Here is a 22,601-nt window from a genome sequence, read left to right as displayed (position 1 = left end):
TGTAGACCATCCCAGTGTGCTACACCAGGTGGGTCAAGAAGTTCTGCAGGTCTAGCAGCTTTGATGTAACAAAAACTTCCAAGTATTCTTATGGATGTGCTATGTGGACCCAGCCCCAAGATATCATTTCTAAGCCTCATTCCTTTCCCTGTTCCTATGTAATAATGATGATTCATAGCCAATTAATAGACAGTCAAAATCAGTGAGAAATTATTTTTCTTTATCATGTCAGATACAGAGTTACCTTTTTAACAAAATTTTAGTGCTTTGATCGGAGAAGGCAATGGCAACTAGGAGTTGGACACGACTGAGCAACTTCACTTTCACTTTTCCTTTCATGCATTGGAGAAGGAAGTGGCAACCCACTCCAGTGTTCTTGCCTGGAGAATCCCAGGGACGGGGGAGCCTGGTGGGCTGCCATCTATGTGGTTGCACAGAGTCAGACACAACTGAAGTGACTTAGCAGCAGCAGCAACAGTGCTTTGATATCATGCTTAATTTAATCAGTTCATTTTATTATTATAAGCATGGGTAAATGTCATGTGACTTGCATATTTTGACTTTCTTTTTCCGTGTCGGTTGAGTAAAGTTCTGAGTGGACTCACTGACTTATGAGCTATGCACATGTCAGATGGCAGGGTGACTAGTGCCATGCTGACCACATCCTATTCATGGTATCACAGGTCGGCAATAGCTGTGAGCAATGGTCTTAATGGGGTGCAAGTGGGTGAGGAGGAGGGCATTTCGAAGCATCCCAGGGGTGAGTTTGAGCTTGAGTATTCTAACCAAACTCTCCATGTTATTCTGATGTGAGCACCACAGTACCAGAGTTTGTTTCTGTGTTTTCTACCCAAAAGTTTGAATGCTGCTGTGCAAGTTGTTTTCGGTATTGAGCCATCAGGACTGTCCTAACCAGCATCATGGTTTTGGGGTTTGTTCTGCTCAGGAACTCTAAGGAAAGTAGCCAGGAGAGCAGAAGAAAGTGACCCTACACACTGATGCTGAAAATATCTCTGGTCTACGGAGAGAAATTGCATTAACTCCTTGTAGCCTGTCTTCAAGAGATTTAGCCTTGCTCCCATCAGATATTCAGTCCAGATTGTCCTTTACTGATGGACATTTTTCTCTTCCAGTCTATGCTCACTACTTATTTTAACCTGTGAGAATGAGAGCGGGATGGGAGAGGGGAAGCCACACCTGCCGCATGGCTTGTGTGTTGTGCGCCATTACATAACAAGTGGTGGTCTATGGAGCTCTGGAAATCTACTTCTGCATTATAATCAAACAATCCCAGGGTATAGTTTCAAGTTATAGGACAATAATACTCTGAGTTTCAAGGAGGGGAGCCAAATGAAAAAGGATATTTTTAAGTGGATGTAGAAATATTTGCAAATTTAAATAGTAATGAATTAAACTCTTTAAACACAGTGTACTGTGGTATCAAGGAGCAGTTGTGGTTCAACTTCAAAATTCTGGTATTTTCATCTCTGTTGGAATTTCTTGGCAGTGACTCCCACTTAAAGGTCTATAGTGAATATAATGTGCTGTTTCTACTGATCAAAGAAAGTTGCTTGGTGTCAGAAAGCAACTTGGGAGTCAGAGTGTTTACTGGGTAATTTCTTAATGAGTTCTGGCTCATGGTTCTCATCGTTTTAAGAGGGAGGAATGGAACTCGGAATGCACAGTCAAACCATGAGCGTTTTGGCAGATATGGAGATGCAGCACAGCTGGAGAAAAATCCTCTTCTTTGAAATTGCATATCTCAAGTGCTACATCAGTTTTTAAGCTCGTTCCACTGCCAATTTGGATTATAATATGAACAGGAACTGGGGGATGTTTATTGGTATAGTCAAGGAAGCATCAGAGTCTATTCACCTGTTGCCCTCCTCTGTCTTTGCAAATAATTTGTGAGGGCAACAGGTGAGGGGCAGTGAAGGGGGATGATAAGGTGCTTGTTGTTGCTTGACTGGCAGGAAGCCTGGCAATCATGACAGCTGAGATAGTAATTTATGCTATGACACGATCTTCACCTCCTGAATCAGCAGCCCTTTGGTTAATCAGGGAACAGAAGGCACTGATAATTAGTCTTTTACAAATGCTTTTTGTTTTTCATTATGAAGTTGTATACACTGAGTACATAAAATATAGGAAGTAAAGGAAAAATTGGTAAAGATGTTCTCATGAAGCTGTCAGCTTTCTATCTTTAATATATCATTGTTCTTCTGGTCCAATATGACTTGAATAAAGACCTCAGTTCCCCCAAGCAACATAATATTGCTCATCAATAACAGTCAACAAATATATATCAAATTGTGTAGACCAAGTCAGGAAATATAGTGCTGAAAATACAAAGGGAACAGAGATTTGGTTCCTGACACACAGATCCTAATAAAGAGCATAAATGATGAACAAATATATGAATTGATTAAGCCTGAGAAATTATAATATAGCTGAGACTCAATGACTCTGTATAAATAACAGAAGAGTACAAATTTCAGCACTGCAAGTCCCAGGTCCCAGGAACTCCTTAGTACCAGTTTTAAAACTGAGATTCACTTATAGTCTTGGGGAAACAGAGTCGGTCAGTCTACTTATAGGGTTCCTTCTAATTTTCATATTCTCTGATTTGTTAATGAAATTCAATTGAGTAAATTTTAAAGATCTCATTGGTTTTATTCAGAGATTCATGAATTGGGCAGTATCCCATCTAGCAGATAGTAAGGAGCTCTAAGGAGCTGTACAAAATGACAGACTTTTATAGACAGAGGAGAGCAGGAACAAGGAAGTTTTATTAGGTGATAAAGCAGATTGGTCATCACAGGGATATTTTGCTTTCAGTGATGCCAGGGGTCTCTCAGACAGATGACCTAACAGTGCTTTTCCTGTGATTCCTGATTGATTGGTTTACACCCCATTTCTGGGAGAGCCAAACCTGTAGTTAAGTCCTGGTTTGATGACTTGGGGTTTAACATAGGTGACTTCATATTGGCCTGTTGTCTTGTTTTTAACAGATTGTATATTGAGAAAGAGTATTTGGCAAGGTTTATGATATGACTGTGTGATAAGATAGTTAAAGTACTGTATATACATTGATAATGCTACTGTTTATGGGGGTGGGGTGGGGAATGGGACTTCCCTGGTGGCTCAGATGGTAAAGTGTCTGCCTACAATGTGGGAGACCCGGGTTCAATCCCTGGGTCGGGAAGATCTCCTGGAGAAGGAAATGGCAACCCACTCCGGTACTCTTGCCTGGAAAATCCCGTGGACAGAGGAGCCTAGTAGGCTACAGTTCATGGGCCACAAAGAGTCAGACACAACTGAGCGACTTCACTTTCACTTTAGGCAAAATGGGTTTTATTATATTTATGGGAAAATGGGTTTTATTGTTCTAAGAAAATACCTCACAAATAAGGGTCTGCAAACACTTTGTAGAGTCAAAGTTTTCTGCAAGCAGCTGCCTTGGTTGTAATTCTCAGTTGGTTACTCTAAGGGCCTGGTGCATGCAAACAGTACTGGGTTTGCAACCAGGCAATTTTTACTCTTTTGTTTACTGTCCATGAGAGCTGATAAAAACTCCTTTGTGATGTAGTTTCTTCATTTTTTATATATGAATAATAATAGCTATCCAGCAAAATTGTTAGGAGCTTCACAGTTTTTTAGTAAGTAGTAAATGCTCAACAGATGTTTGCTTTGTTATCCTAAACAGTTTTTGCTTTCTAGTGTTTTTGAATGAATGGAAACTGGATCTAAATTAGGACCAAAAAAAAAAAAAAAAGCATCTGACAAAGATGCTTTTTAAGGAGCTTATCCTTAAAAAATTGTGAATACATATGTGTATGCACATGAATATGTATGTATTTATACTTAAATATATATATATATAGATGTATTTATATTGGGTTGGCCAAAAAGTTTGTTCAGATTTTTCAATAACATCTTGTGGAAAAACCCATTAGAATTTTTGACCAACCCAATATATATAAATACATACATATACATATTTAAATATATATTTTCCATTAATGTTGCCCAAGAAAATCAAAGCATTTCCTAAATGTTACTACTGAAAATTAGGATCCAACTTAGGCCACAGAGTCTTATTTAACTGTTGAAATTATTGTAATGCAGTGATTTGACTTGTTCAGTATCCACTAAGTTTAATTATATATTTGTATTTTAATAGTAAAAAAAGCTATACTTTTACTGTCAATACTTTACTGAATGCCAATGCATAAGTTATTCTTACAAGGATACTTTTAAATTTAAAAGAAGTATTTAAAGTCAAAATTCTTAAATGTATACCATAAATGATGACTAATAAGTGATACATATATACCTGCTATTTGTTAATCGCTCCATCATGTCCAACTCTTTGTGACCCCATGGACTGTAGCCTGCCAAGCTACTCTGTCCATGGAATTCTCCAGTCAAGAATACTGGAGTGGGTTGCCATTTCCTTGTCCAGGGGATCTTTGCAACCCAAGGATTGAACCCAGGTCTCCCTCTTTGCAGGCATGCTCTTTACCATCTGAGCTACCAGGGAAAATTTATTTAGTATGCATATATTTAAAAAAACTACTGTGGGAAGTAATGGCCTAAAGAAAAAATAAGTGCATGCAAAATAGCCTGATGTCATAATGTATCTGAAAAAAAAACACCCTGAAAGCTCAAAGGCCTGTTATACATGTTCACTGATGATTTTAAGGGCAAGGGGGCCCAGCTCCTTGAGATGTGTAACTATTCAATAAATCAGTGTTATTATCCTGTGTTCAGGACATTGAATAATATAATTCCTCCCCTCAGCTCTACATTTATGCATTTCTTAGCTAAGAGACAAGTGTCAATGTGTGTGTCATAGCCGAAGCTATTTAAACTGTGCCCATATTCATTTGTCTGTATAGACAAAAAAGTTGGCTGCCGAAGCAGAGGAGACACAGACATGAAGAACAGGCTTTTGGACTCAGTGGAAGAAGGAGAGGGTGGAATGATTTAAGTGAATAGCTTTGCAATATGTACATTACCATATGCAAAATAGATCGCCAGTGTGAGTTTGATGTATGATGCAGGAGACCCAAGCCATTGCTTTGTGACAACTTGGAGGGATAGAGTTGAGATGAAGGTGGGAAGGAGGTTCAGGAGAGAGTGGGCACATGTATGCCTATGGCCGATTCATACTGATACATGGCAAAAAACCATCTCAATGTTGAAAAGTAATTATCCTCCAATTAAAATAATAAATAAAAATTTTAAAAAGTTGGCTGCTGAAAACACAGCCTTAAATATTGAATTGCCTAGTTTCAGTTCAGTTACCAAAATGCAGTTGTATACCCACCTGTGTGCATGGGAGCCGTTAGGCTCTGGGAGGAGTATGACAGTAAGTCGACGTACTAACTAGGAAACAAAGTGGTAGGCGCATTTCTTGCCCTCTACGAGTTAACAGTTTTGCTGGGGAGGCACAATTTCACAAAATAAACAATTTAGTTAGGATTATTTAAATATGAGTTTTTAAAATGTTTTCCCCCAAAATAGGAAAAAAAAAAAAAATAGGATCAGTGCCAGAGTGTTCAGTTCCAAAGTGATGTTCTTAAACTTTAAAAGTTTCTTTGGAGTAGCAAAAACTTTCCAGGAAGTGAAGCAGTTTATAAATAGCTTCAGATCTTTGTGGAAATATACTGAAATACTGATAGAAAATGAATCCATGGGGATTTGACACCTCAGCAAGACCCTCCTTAGCAAGATCTAAAATAAAATCAAAGAAGTTGTTCATGGATTATGTACCTATTATCAGAGACATTCATGCAAAACTTTAGGTTAGGTGGTGACAGGAATACAACCACAACTAGAAAGTGAGATACAGTTAGTGAAATTCTCAAGTACTCTCTTAGGCTGATTCTGCCTTGAGAAAGAAAAACCCCACTTTTGATAACAGATGAAGAAAGACTATGGAGGAGACACATTCTGGTAAGGAAGAGATTTCTGTACCAAGCACAGTAAAGATGACATTTCTAACCTATGGGCATGGGGTTTATTTGCAGTGTTACTACTATTGGATCAAATGTGTTGTGCAGGATTTGTGACATAATAGGCATCGGGAAAAAGGTTTAGATTTTTTTAAAAGGACTATATCTTTAATATGTCTCAACAGTGTGATTTAAGGGCTTTCAGGAAAGTCTTCCTATCTCCAATTAACTCTCACACTTAGGACTAAAAAGTTCCATTATTAGCAATTACTCAGTGATGAACATCATCCTTTCCTTTTGTCTCTTTTTGAAGGTGGAAGAATTGCTGAGAATGGCAGCACTTTCGTTTCTCCACTCTTTAGATCAATGCTTGTTAGATCACTTTCCTGTTTGATCAGAGAGATGGGAAAACTTGAGAATGAAAGGAGGTGAATATGGAAGGGGGTAGGGAGAGCCGAGACTGCAGAATGGAGTCAGAGTCCTAGAAGACAGTAGTGCTGGTTTACCAATATTTCCCTGGACTCTACTGAATGAAACATGGATTTGTTACAATGACTTGAGAGTTAAGGAATCTTTACTTTATGTAGGAAATGACCTTCTGTCCTATCTCACTGCAATATTGCTAGGATAGAAATAACAAACAACTTTTAAAGTTCTCTGAGCATTGCTGAAGAAAATGATTATAATGTTGTGATAGTGGACAAGTTATCAAATATCAACTTCCATGTAAATCTGGGTCAAAGAAAATTTAACCACAGGGGAAAGAAAATAAATCCATGAGACTGCCTTTAGCAAGGTCACAGAGCAGAATAAATTCCAGCCCTGAGAACCCGTGATTTCCTTCCTGTTCTTCTCATCTTTATCTGTTCTATATTCCACTGTTTTCTTGCTAATGTCCCTTCCCTCACCTTTTGCCTTTCTCAGTAAATATTTTCTTTTCAAGACCTGAGGATATTGCCACTGTTCTGGTTATTGCTTTTGCACTTGTGTAGCAGCTTTTAAATTCTCATCTTTTTTAGCAGCTGCAGCCAGACAAACATATGAGTCAGTGGGAGGGGTTTAGAGGAACTGGCTCAGTTCTCCAGGGAGCTGTAACCTTTTGGCAGGCCAACAAACAGGCATTTAAAGTCCAATGACTGCAAAAGCTCTCTCTGTACATGGGATAGCAACTGCAGTTTTCCCAAGGTCTACCAAGAGTTTTTTTCAGATGGAATCAGGTTTCTGCCTATAGAGAGACACATTCCTAAAGGCTTAACTCTGACCTTATAGCTAAAATCTGGAGACAGCTGGGAAGTGATAAGGGGTGGGGTGTTGGGGGCGGGGGAGAAGAAATGTGGGAATATGAAAGTGAAAAGGTCTTATTAAGTATTCTCCTTAGGTTTGGTTGCCTGTATACCTTCCACTCCAAATGGTGAATCAAAGCTTATCTTTCTTTCTTTTTTTTTTTCAGTAGTTCAGGTTACCAAGATATTTCTTTTTGCAGTGTTCACAGAAGTGATTCTCAAAGTATAGTTACTGATCTGGTCATCCTCAAGGGCCTTCTGGTGGGGTGGGCATTTTCAACACAGTCTTTTTCACCTTTTATCCTTGGACAATGACAGTGGTCCACAGGCTAAGATGTTCCTGTGACTGAAGCTTCTACTTCAATAATTGCTGATATTTGATTTAAAAAGCCCTGCCAATTTGATCAACCTAATGTTAAGAAGAAAATAAAGATAGGAGTGGGTTGTTGACTCCTACAGGAAACCAGTTAAATGATTTCTTATGTCTTTGTTGCCTTACATTGTCCTTCCCTTTTGCTTTCTTCTTCATTGTTTATCATAAAATGAAAAGAATAAGAGGATCTTGTTTGGAAGAGATGAATCATGGAAGATTTTTTTCTTTGTGGCACATAGAAACAATTGTTCTTTTGCTAAATGAAAACTCATATAATACTTTCCTTAATATGCGTTTTGCCAAGATAAAGTTTCACGATAAGCTCTGTTTATACTGAAAAGGGCAACAGAATAGTATCTTAGTTAACACAGAAGAAAGTGATAATGAGAGGCCAGTTGGAAAGCCAGAGCCACAGTCGCAATGAGGCTGGAAAGTTTACTTGGTGACGAAAGGTACCAGTTGGGGTTCTTGGTTTCAAAGAATAGAGAACCTCTGGCTAACACAGGCAGAGAAATAATTTGTTGGAAGGACATTAGGTTTCTTACAAATTATCTAGAGAGCTAGAGATTGAACTCAGAAAGAGCCTGGGGACCAAGGGAGGATGAGCAGCTGAGAACATAGTTGAGCTCCCTCCACTACTCAGAACTGGTCACTATTCTTGTTGCCCCTGACAACGATGCCCCTGAGCATTTACCACTGCACCACTGATCACTGCCTTCTGCTATGGGGGTCAGAATGTTTTCTGGCTACTTGAGCAACTTGATATCTTTCTCAAGAATCAAAGGGCCAGTCAAGAGCACCTCATTGGCTGAGTCCAGGTCAAGTGTGTTTGTCCAAATATCTGGGGTTGGTGCCTGATGAGGGGGTGTGGTGAGGGGGTGGGGTGAGCATGAGATTAGGAGGGGGACTTTTTCATTTTCAACTCAATTTATCTATCTGTTCCTCTCCCAGCAGTGACAAGAAGGAAGCCTCCTTCCCTCACTTACCTGGTTGGAGGTGAAGATATCCACCTTGTATTCTTGCAGTACTTTGTATATTGTCTTTACTGCATTGTTGTGTTTATAATCAACACATCTATTTTCCCCTACTAGACTGAATTTATGGAGAAGGATTGGAGTTATGTTTTTAGCCTCATCACCTATAGGACCTAACAAATATTGGGTGCTTCAAACATATTAATCAAATTATGTTTAGTTAAATCACAGGGAAAGCTAATACAATGAAAACATATGAAATAATAATAGCAGACAAGTATTGAAAGAGCACTTGTAATATACTTACCATTTTCTCATTTCATTCTTATGACCATCCTATAAAATAGGTTCTATTCTTTTATTTATTTTACATATGGGAGACAAAGGGTCAGGTTAACTAACTTGACCTAGTTTATGTAACTGAAACTGACAGAGCAGGGATTTCAGATTCAGGGCAATCCAACTTCATCAGAACTGTACTGCCCCCTGCAGGTGAATCAGAGAGACGAGGAAATGGATCCAAATATTCTCTGTTCTCAGATGTTCACCTAGGATGGAGGGCATTTATTTGAAGGTAGACAAGCCAGGCAAGAGAGTTTTATGTTTACTGATATAAATGACATCTGTGAGTTTGGCGTTATCCTAAATAAACTTGTATTTCATCATAACTTGACTAATGAAGTGTTCCCTATTTATGGCATTCTTAGCTCTGTGTTTACCTCATAATATAAGCAAATAAAATAAGTATAAATAAACCCACATAAATGTAGATTAGTCAAGTCAGAATTTAAAAATTTTGTATCTCACATCAAAATCTTTGTTTTCTTTATGTAGTTAACCAAAGCCATATTTTACCATAAAATTTAAAAATTTTGAATATTTTTTCTCATCTTTAGAAGTACAAGCTTTAGAAAGTGAACTAACATCACAATTGTCTGCTTTTGAAAAGAATTCTTGCCTAATTATTAGTAGGAAAATAGCAGTAGAAATTTTTATTGGCATAAATGTATGTATTTTGTTTTTATGATAAGTTGTATCTAAGGGAGACGATCTACCTTCTTTTATCAAAAGTGATGAAATCATGGGATTGCCCCCTGGGAAGCATCAAAAGCAAATGTTTTTCATGATAGTTCAGAAGGCAGAATAGAGTGAATTTGAATGTGATTTCTTTGTATTTCTATAACCAGTTGCTAAAGCAAGGATATTTTCTGTTATATCATCATTTTATTCCTGGCACTTGAAGCATTATCACAGAAGCATGTGGAACTCATACTTGTAATTGCATTCTTATGCATAAGTCTTCTTCTATACATTGCTCTGTTACTCCTAAAGGCTAATTACAAGCTGTGGATTTACTCAAATTATAAACTTCAAATAAATGGACAAATAATAAATGCAGAAATAGAGGAATAATTTGCATTTAAGTAGGCTTGTGGGAAAGATTTTGCAGGTTGTGGAAGCTGAGTGTATATGTATTAGAGGGAAGCGAGAGGAGAGGGAAGGAAGGAGTGAAGGTATGAGAGAGACAGGAGATCGTTTATGATGACCGGTAACAAAAGAGTGGAAGGAGAAAGATCAGGTTCAGTAATGGAGAGATTGGCAGTGGAAACAAGGGTAACATAGCCCAGGAAAGGAAACACAAAGATCATAACCTTGAAGAGGTGGTTCTAAGGGATGATAGGCTGCAGGGTGGCTGAAGTGGATCACAGTTGTAGTTGTCTGACATTGAGGAGGTCATGAAATGATGGTGGGCTGTAGAAGATTTTCTCTTGGATGCTTCAGTTTTTAAATAACTTGAGAATCACACTAGTTACCAGATGATAGTGATAAAGATGTAGCAAAGTATACAAATGCTCAAGTGTACCTCCAAAAGTGCACAGAGAGCGGGTGATGGGCAATTATTGGGAAGCTGCAGTGGAGATTATGGGATGCCAGCTCCTCCAGCCCACTGAATTCACAGGAGCAGAGGAGAGTAGCATCTGTTTGAGAGCATCAGACAGGAACAGAGATTTCCTATCAGATTAGGAGAAAGTGCATTTCTTTTTGGCTTTGGCTTTAACTATTAACAACTCTTAATGAGTTATAGGACTTTCCAGGTGGTGCTGGTGGTAGAGAACCCGCCAACCAATGCAGGAGACAAAAGAGCCACGGGTTTGATCCCTGGGTTTGGAAGATCCCTTGGAGGAGGGCATGGTAACCCACTCCAGTATTCTTGCCTGGAGAATCCCATGGACACTGGAGCCTGGAGGGCTACAGTCCAAAGGGTTGCAAAGAGACGGACAGGAATGAAGTGACTTAGACGCATGCAATGACTTACAACCATGTGGTAGATGTCATGCTGGATGCTGGGAATTCAGAGATTTAAAACAGTGTGTCATCATGAAGAGGATGGATTTTGAAGCTAGCCACAGTTGGCTTTCAAATTTGACATCATTGCCATCATCATCTCTGTGGCCCTGTGGAGTTCTTAGCTTACCTGAGAGTGTTAACTCTTCTGTAAAGTAAAAATATTGATAACTTACAGCAGTGTTGTGAGGATAAAGTAAATAGTAAATAAAAGTTCTATCACAGTGTTGTCTTGCAGTTGCCATTATTATTATTGTTATTTTGGTTTTTAATCTAACTGGTTGAGGAAGCTCATGAACATAGCCATGCGCTGATAGAAAGACTGAAGTAAAATAATCCCTGACAATCTTGTTTGGGAACTCTGGCTTTGGGCTACAATTTAATGAACCCTAGGCCAGACAATTTTGTCATCAAGATGAGATATGGAGATAGAACATGCGTGGGCAACATTAACAGCTCTGCCATGTGTGGAGTGGTCATGGACGAAGCCTACAAGTAAGACCCAGAAGACACACTTGCATCAGAAAACAGAAAAACCATCTGTCTGGGTTTCAGTTTCTTCATTCACTGGGAATATAGGCTTTCTTTCTGTTTGGTTGTTGTGAAGATAGTGAGATAATATAAGTGAAAGTGCTTTGACAACTCTGCGTGGTGTGTATCTGAAAGGTGCTATGTTTAGGAATTTTTGTGGGCAGAATTTCCAGTGACTGCTGTCCCCACTATCCTTAAAAGAGATGGAGAAAATGCTTTCCATGGGAGATTAAACCCAAGAGTTAAAAAAAAAACAACTTCTCTTCAATATAATTCAAACATTCATGAATCATAAGATAGGGAGAAGACTGAAAAATGTTGTAGCATGTACATGTTCAAAAATGTAGGAGCGACCTTGCTTGGTAACTTCTAGAGTTATATTGTCAATCATTAGAAAATGTTTTGCTTAGTAACTAATTCTGTAATAGGATGAAATGTGACATTTCTCTAAGCCATTCTTAGATCCTTAAAAGGAAAATAAAAGCTTCCATTGTTTATTTGGAAAACTCTCAGGAAGTGAGGATTTCTTGCCCACTGATATTTCTCTTCAGACTTGTGTGGCACTTCCTTTAACCAATCAGCTGTCTCTGTTACATGTTCTTCCTCCCACTGCCTGTCTGCTGTCTGGATGGAGCAAGTTCTACACATTGGACTTGGCTCTGTGTTTCATTTGGCCTCCAAATGATTGGTTGGATCTAAAGTTTTTAAGATCTATCCAGTTTAAACCATGGTAATAACAAGTGAAACTGAGTAAGTATAAGGGATTGATTCCTCAGAAAATGCCACCCATTTAAGACCAACTAAAAAAGGTTAACATTCATAAATAATAATGGCTAATATGTTGTGAGTGCATCTTTTAACTGTTTAAAATCCTTGCAGCGATACATTGAGCTTGTTATTACTACCCAATTTTAAAAACTTTTTGCATTGGGGTATAGCTGATTAACCATGTTGTGATGGTTTCAGGTGGACAGCAAAGGGACTCAGCTGTACATTTACATGTATTGATTCTCTCCCAAACTCCCTTCCCATCCAGGTTGCCACATAACTTTGAGCAGAGTTCCCTGTGACATACAGTAGGATTTTGTTGGCTATCCATTTAAAATAGAGCAGTGTGTACATGTTGATCTCAAACTCCCCAGCTATCGCTTGTCCCTATCCTTCCCCCTGGCAACCGTAAGTTTGTTCTCTAAGTCTGTGAGTCCCTTTTGTAGATAAGATCATTTGTATCATTTCTTTTTTAGATTCTGAATATAAGGGATGTCATACAATATTTCTCCTTCTCTGTCTGACTTACTTCACTCAGCGTGACTATTTCTAGGTCCATCCATGTTGTGGCAAATGGTGTTTTTAAGAATTGAGGGTTTTTTTGATCACATGGTTCAGAAATTAAAAAATTACTTATTGTCCATTCTCTGTGTGAGACAAATGGCATGGTGTTTTGTTTGGAGACCTGAAAGCTGAGATGTTCTGTGGCAGTTAGGGCACTCCTAGGAGGCCTGTGGTGAAGTGGGATAGTGCAGTGATAAGGTGATGGTTTCCAGAGACCATGGGAATCAGAATGGTGGCCCGGCCCAAGGGAGATATTCGTACTCTTGGTCACGACTCTCGGCCTCTGGTTTTATATGCTGCGTTCTCAGGCACATTTTGTGCTCATACGAGAGGAAAATACTCTTATTGGCACATGCAGGTGCCAAAAGGTTTTCACAGACGCTGCCTCTGATAGTTTCTGAAGGGCTTTTCAGCTGTCACCATGACCCCTGCTGGACTAAACACATGTTTAAAGCATGTGGAGGAACGGTCAGATTTGGAGGCCCCGCTGCCACTTGGTATTATTCCTGGCTCTGTTTTGCGTTCGGCTTGCCAACATTCTAATTGTGTGGGGCTCGCAGCTGCCACAGTCATACTGGTCTCAATTCAGTGTTTCCCAGCTCCTGAAGATTCCACCGCTTCTGCCAGAAGTCCTCCCAGTTGTTACCACACTGATTGCTATCCAGTTCGGAGGCAGAGCTGTGACGTCAGTCTCTCTCTGTCTTCTTCTCTGTCCTTCTCTGTCTCTGTCTTGTGCTCTAGATCAGGCACTGGCTGTTTTCTTATTTATTTATTCAGCTGAGCCACATGGCTTGTGGGGTCTTAGTTGCCCCACCAGGGTTTGAATCCAGGCCCTCAGCAGTGAAAGTATGAAGTCCTAACCACTGGACCACCAAGGACTTCTCTGGGTTTTTCTTATTTATTTACATGCTGTACCTTCATGGAGGACAGCTCTTTGCTTGTAGGCAGCCTCCACAGGGCTCTGTGCAGAATACTTTATGAATGGCTTAAATATCACTCACAAATGTCTTTCTAGTCCCCTCTGTTGTTTCTTGCTAAAAGTGTATCTGGGTTAATGTAAATGCTTCTGTTAAGCAGGAGGTCTTTCCTCTGTATCAACGCAGTTGTTAATTGGTCATGAGTAGATCAGTTGTGATATTTAATTCTGGCAGCTTTTCATAGAAGATCCACCCTGTTTATTCAAATGATCCCCTCAATTTCCTGCTGTCTCTGGTACCTAGAAGTAGCGGTCTAGATTGGTCAGCTACTATTTGCTTTCGTAAGTAATGACTGTGCCACATATTTCAGTTGGTCCAAGTGAAACCTCATTAGAGTGTATAATGTAGCTGAGTCTGATGTTTTTGAGTGGCAGCCCTGAAGGAAAGGGAAGAAATGTGGACTGGAAGGCAGCTAATGTTTATCTCCCGGAGAAGCCATGTTTTGATGTTTATCAGCATTTTCTCATTTAATCCTGACAAAAGCCCTTTCATCTAGTTATTTTACTTCTATTTTAAAAATAGGGAAGCTAAGGCTCAGAGGGTTAAATATATTCTAGGGCACATATATGTCTAGTAAGTGGTAGAAAGGCTCAGAGGGTTACATATCATATTCTAGGGTACATACACGTCTAGTAAGTGGTAGAAATAGTTTCAAATCCTGATTGGTCTAATGCCAAAGTCACTGTTCTTTTACTTGAACACCCTGCACCCAAGGTTACTTCTTTCTTACTTGGTGAGTGTATAAATGTATATGTGTTGATTCGGAAGGCTGTTTACCTGTCATCTTACCAACTCCAAGACTGCCTGCCACAATTATTGCGTACTCTATGAGATGTAAATACAAATTACTGAGGCTCATTCAGTAGTCCTTTCTCTATTTGTATGACACAAGAGTGGTCCCCAAATATCACGTATCTCAGGAGGTTTAAAACTATACCAATGCCTGTCCTGGTTAGTGGCATTTTTAGCAATCTCTCTTTGGGAATTGCTTTCAGAGCACATTTTAAAACCACAAGTGCTGCTAAGTCACTGCTAAGTCGCCTCAGTCGTGTCCGACTCTGTGCGACCCCATAGACGGCAGCCCACCAGGCTCCCCCGTCCCTGGGATTCTCCAGGCAAGAACACTGGAGTGGGTTGCCATTTCCTTCTCCAATGCATGAAAGTGAAAAGTGAAAGTGAAGTCACTCAGTCGTGTCCGACTCTTAGCAACCCCATGGACTGCAGCCCACCAGGCTCCTCCGTCCATGGGATTTTCCAGGCAAGAGTACTGGAGTGGGGTGCCATTGCCTTCTCCGTTAAAACCACAAAGCCTATGATATTTGTGCCAAATGTTCAAGATGACTTAATGTCAAAGTAAGAAAAGACATTTCGTGTGGAGCCCTGGACAAGCATGTTGGGGTCTTGTAAAAGGGTTGGCGCTGCCAGAGTTGAAACTACTATAAAGGGATGGACCCTGAAACAGGAGGGAGGTAGTCGAGCACTGTAGTGAAGAATATGGGCCTGGGAGACAGTAGATTTGAGTGACTCCATCCCTGTCGCTTAGTAGCTGTAACTTGAGGCAGTTATTTGATTCCTCTGGCTGTTTCACGTTTCATTATCTTTAAAATGGGGATGACAATTGTATTGACCAGGGTTCTTGAGATACTGAACCAATAGGGGATTGATTGATTATGAAGAATTGGCTCATGCAGTTATGGAAGCTGAGAAGACCCATCCTCTGCCATCTGAAAGCTGGACACCCGGGGCAGCCAGTGGTATATGGGGACTCCCAGTCCAAAGGCCTGAAAACCAGGAGTGCTCATCAGCACTGAGTGTGATGATGTGAGTCCTGGTCTGAGGGCAAGAGAAGACCTGCGTCTCGGCCATCAGTGAGGGAGGAAGAATTTTTCCTACACAGCCTTTTTGTACTATTCAGGTCCCCATTGGATTGGGTAATTCGTACCCACAGTGGGGAAGGCAATCTGCTTTACTCAGGCTACAGATTCAGATGCTATTCTCTTCTAGAACACCTCTGCAGATAGAACCCAGAAAAAATGTCTAACCAGGTGTGTGGGCATCCTGTAGCCCAGTCAAGTTGACACATAGAATTTACCATCACAGCAGTTCTGTCTTCTTCCCTGCAGATTTTTGGCAATAAATACTATAAGATGCTTTTAGAGCTTAGCACACTGTCAGGCACACAGTAAGCAGTAATAAGGCACGGCTGTCATTTCCTAGGTTTAGCGATGAAATGTGTTCTGTATTATGCCAAGGGTGTTAATGTTTCTCTGAGGCCTTCATTAAGTAATATGATCAGTAAGCAACCTATTAGGTTGACTTTTTAAAAAAAATAGTATTGTGGAGGATGGATTAGAAGATTGTGAAAGTAGACACAGCAAGTTTCAGGAACAATATAAAATATAACAAGGGGCTGCAGGAGTGAAGAAGAAATGACAGATTACAAACATGAAGGAGACTAAATCAACTAGTTATCGATTGTCAGACATGAGAAAGAAAGAACCAGGATAATTCTGGTTTTGGCCAGGATGACTGGGTAGTATCAATACCCAAGAAAAGAAATATCGAGCTAAGTGTTGGTTAGTACAAAATATTATTTTTGAGATGTTGGCTTTGAGATGCTTTGGGAGAACCAGATGACAGCAATATAACCTAACACATAACCTCCAGCAGAAAGCCTGGGGCGTAGAAGATTCTCAGTAAATATTTGGTGAATAAATGAGAGAGTAAATCTGGGAGCCATGTATATGGTAAATGAAGGCATAGAAATTAATATTACCCAAAAAGGACAAAAAGAGAACCAGGGATAAACCTCTGATGCCCCACTAAAACTTAGGACTGAGGAAGAAAGCAGCAGCCTAGAGAAGAGAATTGTCATAAAGGGAAATGAAGAACCAGGAGATAGTGATGTTTCAAGGTGCAAGAAATACTCCCAAGTGGAAAGGAGTCTTCTACAATGTTAATATTCATAAAGAGGACAATTAGGATGCACAATGAAAGATTCCATGTATTTGATGAAGAGATTATAGTCATTTTTCACCCTTTCCAAAGCAAAGAATGGCTTAAATGAATTGAAAACAATTGTAGGTGAAGATGTGGGTGTATAGCGAATGGTGACTGTACATAACTGTGTCCTTTCAAAGAATATAGTTGTCAAGAGATGTGGGTGGTTCATGGTAGGTGGGAAAGGGTTTAAACAGGACGTTTCTACTTGATTGTGTTTGTGGAGACATAGCAAGAAGCAGGGAGGGCGCTAAGGGGTAGAATAGCCTATGCAGCAGAGTTGAGCAGATAGGAAGGGATCAGCTCAAGAGTGTGTACAGTGTAATTAACCTTGAACAGTGTCAAGGCCAGCTTTCTCTCAGAGATTTGTAGAAAGGAGAGAAGGTGGGCCAGCACCTGAGGGGTTTCATGTTTGCTAGCCTCAGTGTCCAGAGAAGGCAATGGCACCCCACTCCAGTACTCTTGCCTGGAAAATCCCATGGATGGAGGAGCCTGGTAGGCTGCAGTCCATGGGGTTGCTAGAGTCAGACACGACTGAGTGACTTCACTTTTCCTTTTCACTTTCATGCATTGGAGAAGGAAATGGCAACCCACTCCAGTGTTCTTGCCTGGAGAATCCCAGGGACTGCGGAGCCTGGTGGGCTGCCAGAGTCAGCACAGAGTCAGACACAACTGAAGTGACTTAGCAGCAGTAGCAGCAGCAGCCTCAGTGTCTCTGTGCAATGGCAGCCAAAGTTTTATCTTGAGAGCAGGGTGGGTTACAGAGAGATGGGGTCTTGAAGAGATGTTTGAAATGTCTGCTGTGGTGACGTAACCAATGTCACATGACGGCAGTGGGTCTAGGCCCATCATTCAGAGACAGTGCGTTTGATTTATTCTAGGAGTGCTGGATGGTTGGATTGATAAATATGTAGAATATAAGTACGGGAAAAGGAACCATGGCAGTGAGGATAATGGGGAGATGTGTGAGATGAAGCACTCTGCATGCTGGTTCTAGGGAAGAAACAGAAACCATAGGAGAGGTGTCGTTAAACAAGGGGGTGGGATAAACATCACAAATGATGAATAGTGTGAGTCTAAAGCATGCAGTTAGCAGGCAGAGGGCTGGAAGGATGCCTGCCACTAATCTGCTGCTGTGAGTGTTAGTGGTGGGGAAGGGACAGAGGTCACCTCACTGAACTGAGACTTCAAAATAGTATTTTTAAAGAGTTGTAGCTATTCCGTGTTTATAATTTCGTACTAATGTAGAATGCCACTTTCACTATAATTTTTTAAAAAATCGTATTAATTCTAGTGATACCTTTATATGATAAAAGCAAATAAAATCAACTTGTGGCTAATTACAAAATTATATTCAATTTCAAATGTACAGTGCTAAATCAAAGTTAATAAGAAACCTATGATCTGAGGTCTTCAAGATTTTTTTTATTCCATAGCTTCCAAGTCCAGGCTCCTAGTTTTTAAGTTGAGTATAGAAATTGGTTCCCATATTCTGGGGTAGAACACATGAGAGTCTTTAGTTCAAGAAAGATCAGCTTATAATCAAGTTTATAATGACTATACACAGTCTTGGTAGGTGAAATGAGCCATAAATTTTGTCTTTTAGAAGACAATTAACTTTATTTACGTTAGAGAGAATTTCAAAGATAAACTTGCATGTAATTCCATGAGTAATGTCTTTCTTTGTATAATCTGAACCCTACATATAATAGCGAAGTCTTTTAGTTTAAATTTACAACCTGTGTATTCTGATAAGGTGAAGATTTTGTAAATGTCACAAAATTGTCATAAGAATATCATCATCAAAATTGCTTTTCACAAAAGCTCTCCTTTATTACTTCTACTGAATAATTTTTATGTTTTGGAAATAGCTTGTGTTAATTTTTATGGAAAGTAATAATGTGATTTATTTGGAAAGTCTGTTTTTCTGAGGATAAATCAATGCTTCTTAATCAGTTGTCTAATCTGCAAGCCTTGTAGGTATAAATCAGGTTACAAATTAAGTTAGAAATCTAAGTTAGACACAGATTGATTCTGACAATTATCTTCAAGTGAAATAGCCTGGATTCAATAAAAATCTCTTCATTGATTTCCAGAAATGGCATTTGGGATAGCCTGCTGGTATTAATGTGATGGTCATGGCCTGGTATTTGTACTCAGCTATGGCCGTAGACTAAGTTTAAATTGATAAGATTGGATAAATAGCATTCTTCAGGCATTCTGGATGACAGCATATCTAATGTAATTGCATTTGTCTGCCAGTTTTTATGTGTTAGAGCACAAAAGATTTTGATCTGTGAGTAATTTTGATAGAGAAATTCAATTTACTTCCTTCTATAATATATTACAAATTATAAATTTTCATTACAACTGTTCAATCACTTGAGAAAAGAATGCATTTTAAATCAGGTTCCATGCCAAGTATCTCATTTATGGAGCTGTGCTGCTTAAAATTGGACAAATTGATTACCTTGGTGAATATTGAAAATGTAGTTGGAAACATTAAAACCATCTTTATTAGTTGTAGGATCTGGTAATGCATATATTTGTGTAATAAATATTAGGAGCTACTAATAGACCAATTTTTAAAGTGAGAGACTATCCATTTGCTTAATTGTGGTGAGTTGTTGGGATATGATTATATAGGCCTGGGTGCTGAAACATGGCTAAAACATTCACGAATGCTGTCAACTCCTTTAGGTAGCTAATAAATATGCCCATTAGATAGTCTTATGAGATATTGTAGCTTTAAGACTGGATCATAATGTTGATTTATGCCTTTTATTACAAGATCATGAAAGGCTCTGTGGTCATTCACTAACTGATCACCACAATCCCTTTATGAGTGCAGTGACTGGTATTTATTGCCCCTTCAGTATCTGGTCACTTTTCAAGAGGCTAACATTTTAATCAATCTCTTTTGGTTCTAGTAACTTAATAATTTGAATATATAATACTGAACTGAACTATGATATTTAGAAACTCATTTATGTTTCACTTTAAAAGATAGCTCATTTTATCAAAAGTATTTTTTTTAATATATTTTTAATTGTAGGATAATTGCTTCACAATGCTGTGCTGGCCTCTGCCATACAACAATGTGATACACATAAGCATACACACGTTCCCTCCCTCTTGAACCTACTCCCAAAGCCCCTCTAGGTTGTCACAGAGTACGGGACTGGGCTACCTGTGTTACGCAGCAGCTTCCCGTTAGCTATCTGTTTTACCTATGGTAATGTGTACGATTCAGTTCTACTTTCTTATTTCGTCCCACCCTCTCCCTCCCCTCACTGTGTCTACAAGTCTGTTCTCTACATCTGTGTCTCTATTCCAGCCCTATGGATAGGCTCATCGATACCATCTTTCTAGATTCCATGTGTGCTGTGCTGTGCTTAGTCGCTCAGTCGTGTCCAACTCTTTGTGACCCCGTTGACTGTAGCCTACCAGGCTCCTCTGTCCATGGGATTTTCCAGGCAAGAGTACTGGAGTGGGGCGCCATTGCCTTCTCCAGAGGATCTTCCTCACCCAGGGATCGAACCCGGGTCTCCTGCATTGTAGACAGACACTTTACCATCTGAGCCACCAGGGAAGCCTTATATATACATTAATATATGATATTTGTTTTTCTCTTTCCGCATTCACTCTGTATAACAGGTACTAAGTTCATCCACCTCACTAGAACTGCCTCATATTCATTCCTTTTTATGGCCAAGTAATATTCCATTGCATATATGTGCCACAACTTCTTTATCCACTCATCTGTTGACAGACATCTTGGTTGTTTCCATGTCCTGACTATTGTAAACAGTGCTGCAATTACATTTAACTCTGTAGCTTTGCCAAGGCTTCCTGGATTCCATAATGAAGAATCACAGAATTGTGATTGAAACTGACCTTTAAAGTTCTGACTCCAAGCCTGAAGCCTGTCCTGGCAACCGTGAAAGATGGGTATTAGACCAGGATCATAAGTGTATTCCCTGAAGTTTATAACAAGAAAACCCTGATTTGAGTTTTTACCTAATGAACTTGGTGGAGTTATTGCAAAATTTTCAAGGTCAACTTTTCAGTTAAGAGACAGCTGAAGTGGTTATAGTTTTATTTTTATCCCGAGGTAAAACTTCTGCAATGACCTTAACCTGGCCCTAGGAACCAATAGAGTGTGATGCTCTACTGTCTTGACAGTTTTGATGACGGATATGTTCTTTAGTCTTCCATATTCTGTGGTAAATATTTCTAATTTCTTAAATTCCAAAATAGTGACATGATTTTCAGAGGTTTTATATTCACTCTCATCAATATTTTCTCCTGATATTCACAGTTGTCATAAATTTGTATTGTAAGAATTGCACATGCTGGTGAAAAACTTTCATAGCTAACCCTGGTTTTTTCCTAAAATAGACATTGTACTAAGTAGTTTATATGCATTATGTATTTTAAAAATTAAACTTTTTATTTTAAGGTAATTACAGAGTTTATCACAAACAGTTGTAAACAATGATGCACAGAGATGTCGTGTATCCTTTACTCAGTTTTTTCCCAATGGTAATATCTTCCAACATTGTAGTACCTTATCATAACCAGAAAGCTGACATTGATGAGATTAATCTACCTTTCCAGATTTCCCCAGTTTTATTTATCCTTTGTGTTTGTATATTGAGTTCTGCACAATTATATAATTCCACCACAGTCTAGAGATGGAACATCCATCACCGGAAATATCTCTTGTGTTGCTCATGGAAACACATCCCCTTCCTTCCTGCTTCCCCTCCCCAGCACCATCCTTAACTCTTGGCAACCACTAATCTGTCTTCCATTTCTATAATTTTGTCATTTAATGAATGTTGCATAGATGTAATCATAATAGTATGCAAATTTTGGGGACTGGCTTTTTTTTTAGTCTTTTAAAATTATCTGGATAAGCATTCAAATTATTTTTATATCAAGGAATTGATCTTTTTTTACTGCTGAGGAGTACTATATGATATGGATGTATTCATTTAGCCATTAACCTGTTAAAAGACATTTGGATTATTTCCAGTTGTAGGCTGTTAGAACATGAACAATTGTGTATAGTTTTTGTGTGGCATGTGTGTGTGTGAGCATGCATTTTCTCTGAGATGAATGCCCAACAATGAAATTGCTATCATGTGGTAATTGCATACATAGTTTTTGAAGAAACTGCCAAACTATTTTTTAGAGTTTCATACCAGCAGTGTATGAGTGATCTAGTTTCTCAATATCCTTGCCTGTATTTGAGTACTAGTTTTTAAAATGTTAGCCATTCTGATAGGTATCCTATTGTCATTTTGATTTGCATTTCTCTAATGACGTCAAGCTTATCTCACACCATTTCCTAATACATTACACTATTATCTTTGTCTAAAAATCTCTTTTATTTCCTTACCTAGAATGCCCCTTTCTATACCTCTTTTGCCAACACTAATACTTTTTATCATCAAATGCTCATGGCTAAACCAATACTTTATCCATGAAATAGTTACTCCATATAAAAGTGACCTTGTGATTATTTAAACCTCCATAGCACTTTATGTTTCCTTTATTATAATTATTTTACTATTTATCATAATTCAATAGTGGTATTATACCCAAAGAAAGGCAATGCCAAAGAATGCTCAAACTACCACACATGGGGTCGCTAAGAGTCGGACACGACTGAACGACTTCACTTTCACTTTTCACTTTCATGCATTGGAGGAGGAAATGGCAACCCACTCCAGTGTTCTTGCCTGGAGAATCCCAGGGACGGCAGGGCCTGATGGACTGCCGTCTATGGGGTCGCACAGAGTCAGACACAACTGAAG

The 22,601-nt window shown here is 39.1% G+C and overlaps 1 long non-coding RNA gene and 1 pseudogene across 1 annotated transcript in view; one reads left to right on the top strand and one right to left on the bottom strand.

Annotated features, from left to right (window-relative positions):
- LOC100296365 (phosphatidylinositol N-acetylglucosaminyltransferase subunit P-like) overlaps window positions 1-13,372 on the bottom strand; it is a 34,623-nt pseudogene extending 21,251 nt beyond the window's left edge.
- LOC112446991 (uncharacterized) overlaps window positions 1-22,601 on the top strand; it is a 158,967-nt gene that overhangs the window by 35,532 nt on the left and 100,834 nt on the right. The gene's annotated exons all lie outside the window — the stretch shown is intronic.

Source organism: Bos taurus, chromosome 1, assembly GCF_002263795.3.
Source record: "Bos taurus isolate L1 Dominette 01449 registration number 42190680 breed Hereford chromosome 1, ARS-UCD2.0, whole genome shotgun sequence".
Classification (NCBI taxonomy): Eukaryota; Metazoa; Chordata; class Mammalia; order Artiodactyla; family Bovidae; genus Bos; species Bos taurus.
The sequence above is the reverse complement of the archived record's forward strand: the minus strand, read 5'-3'. Positions and strand labels throughout refer to the sequence as shown.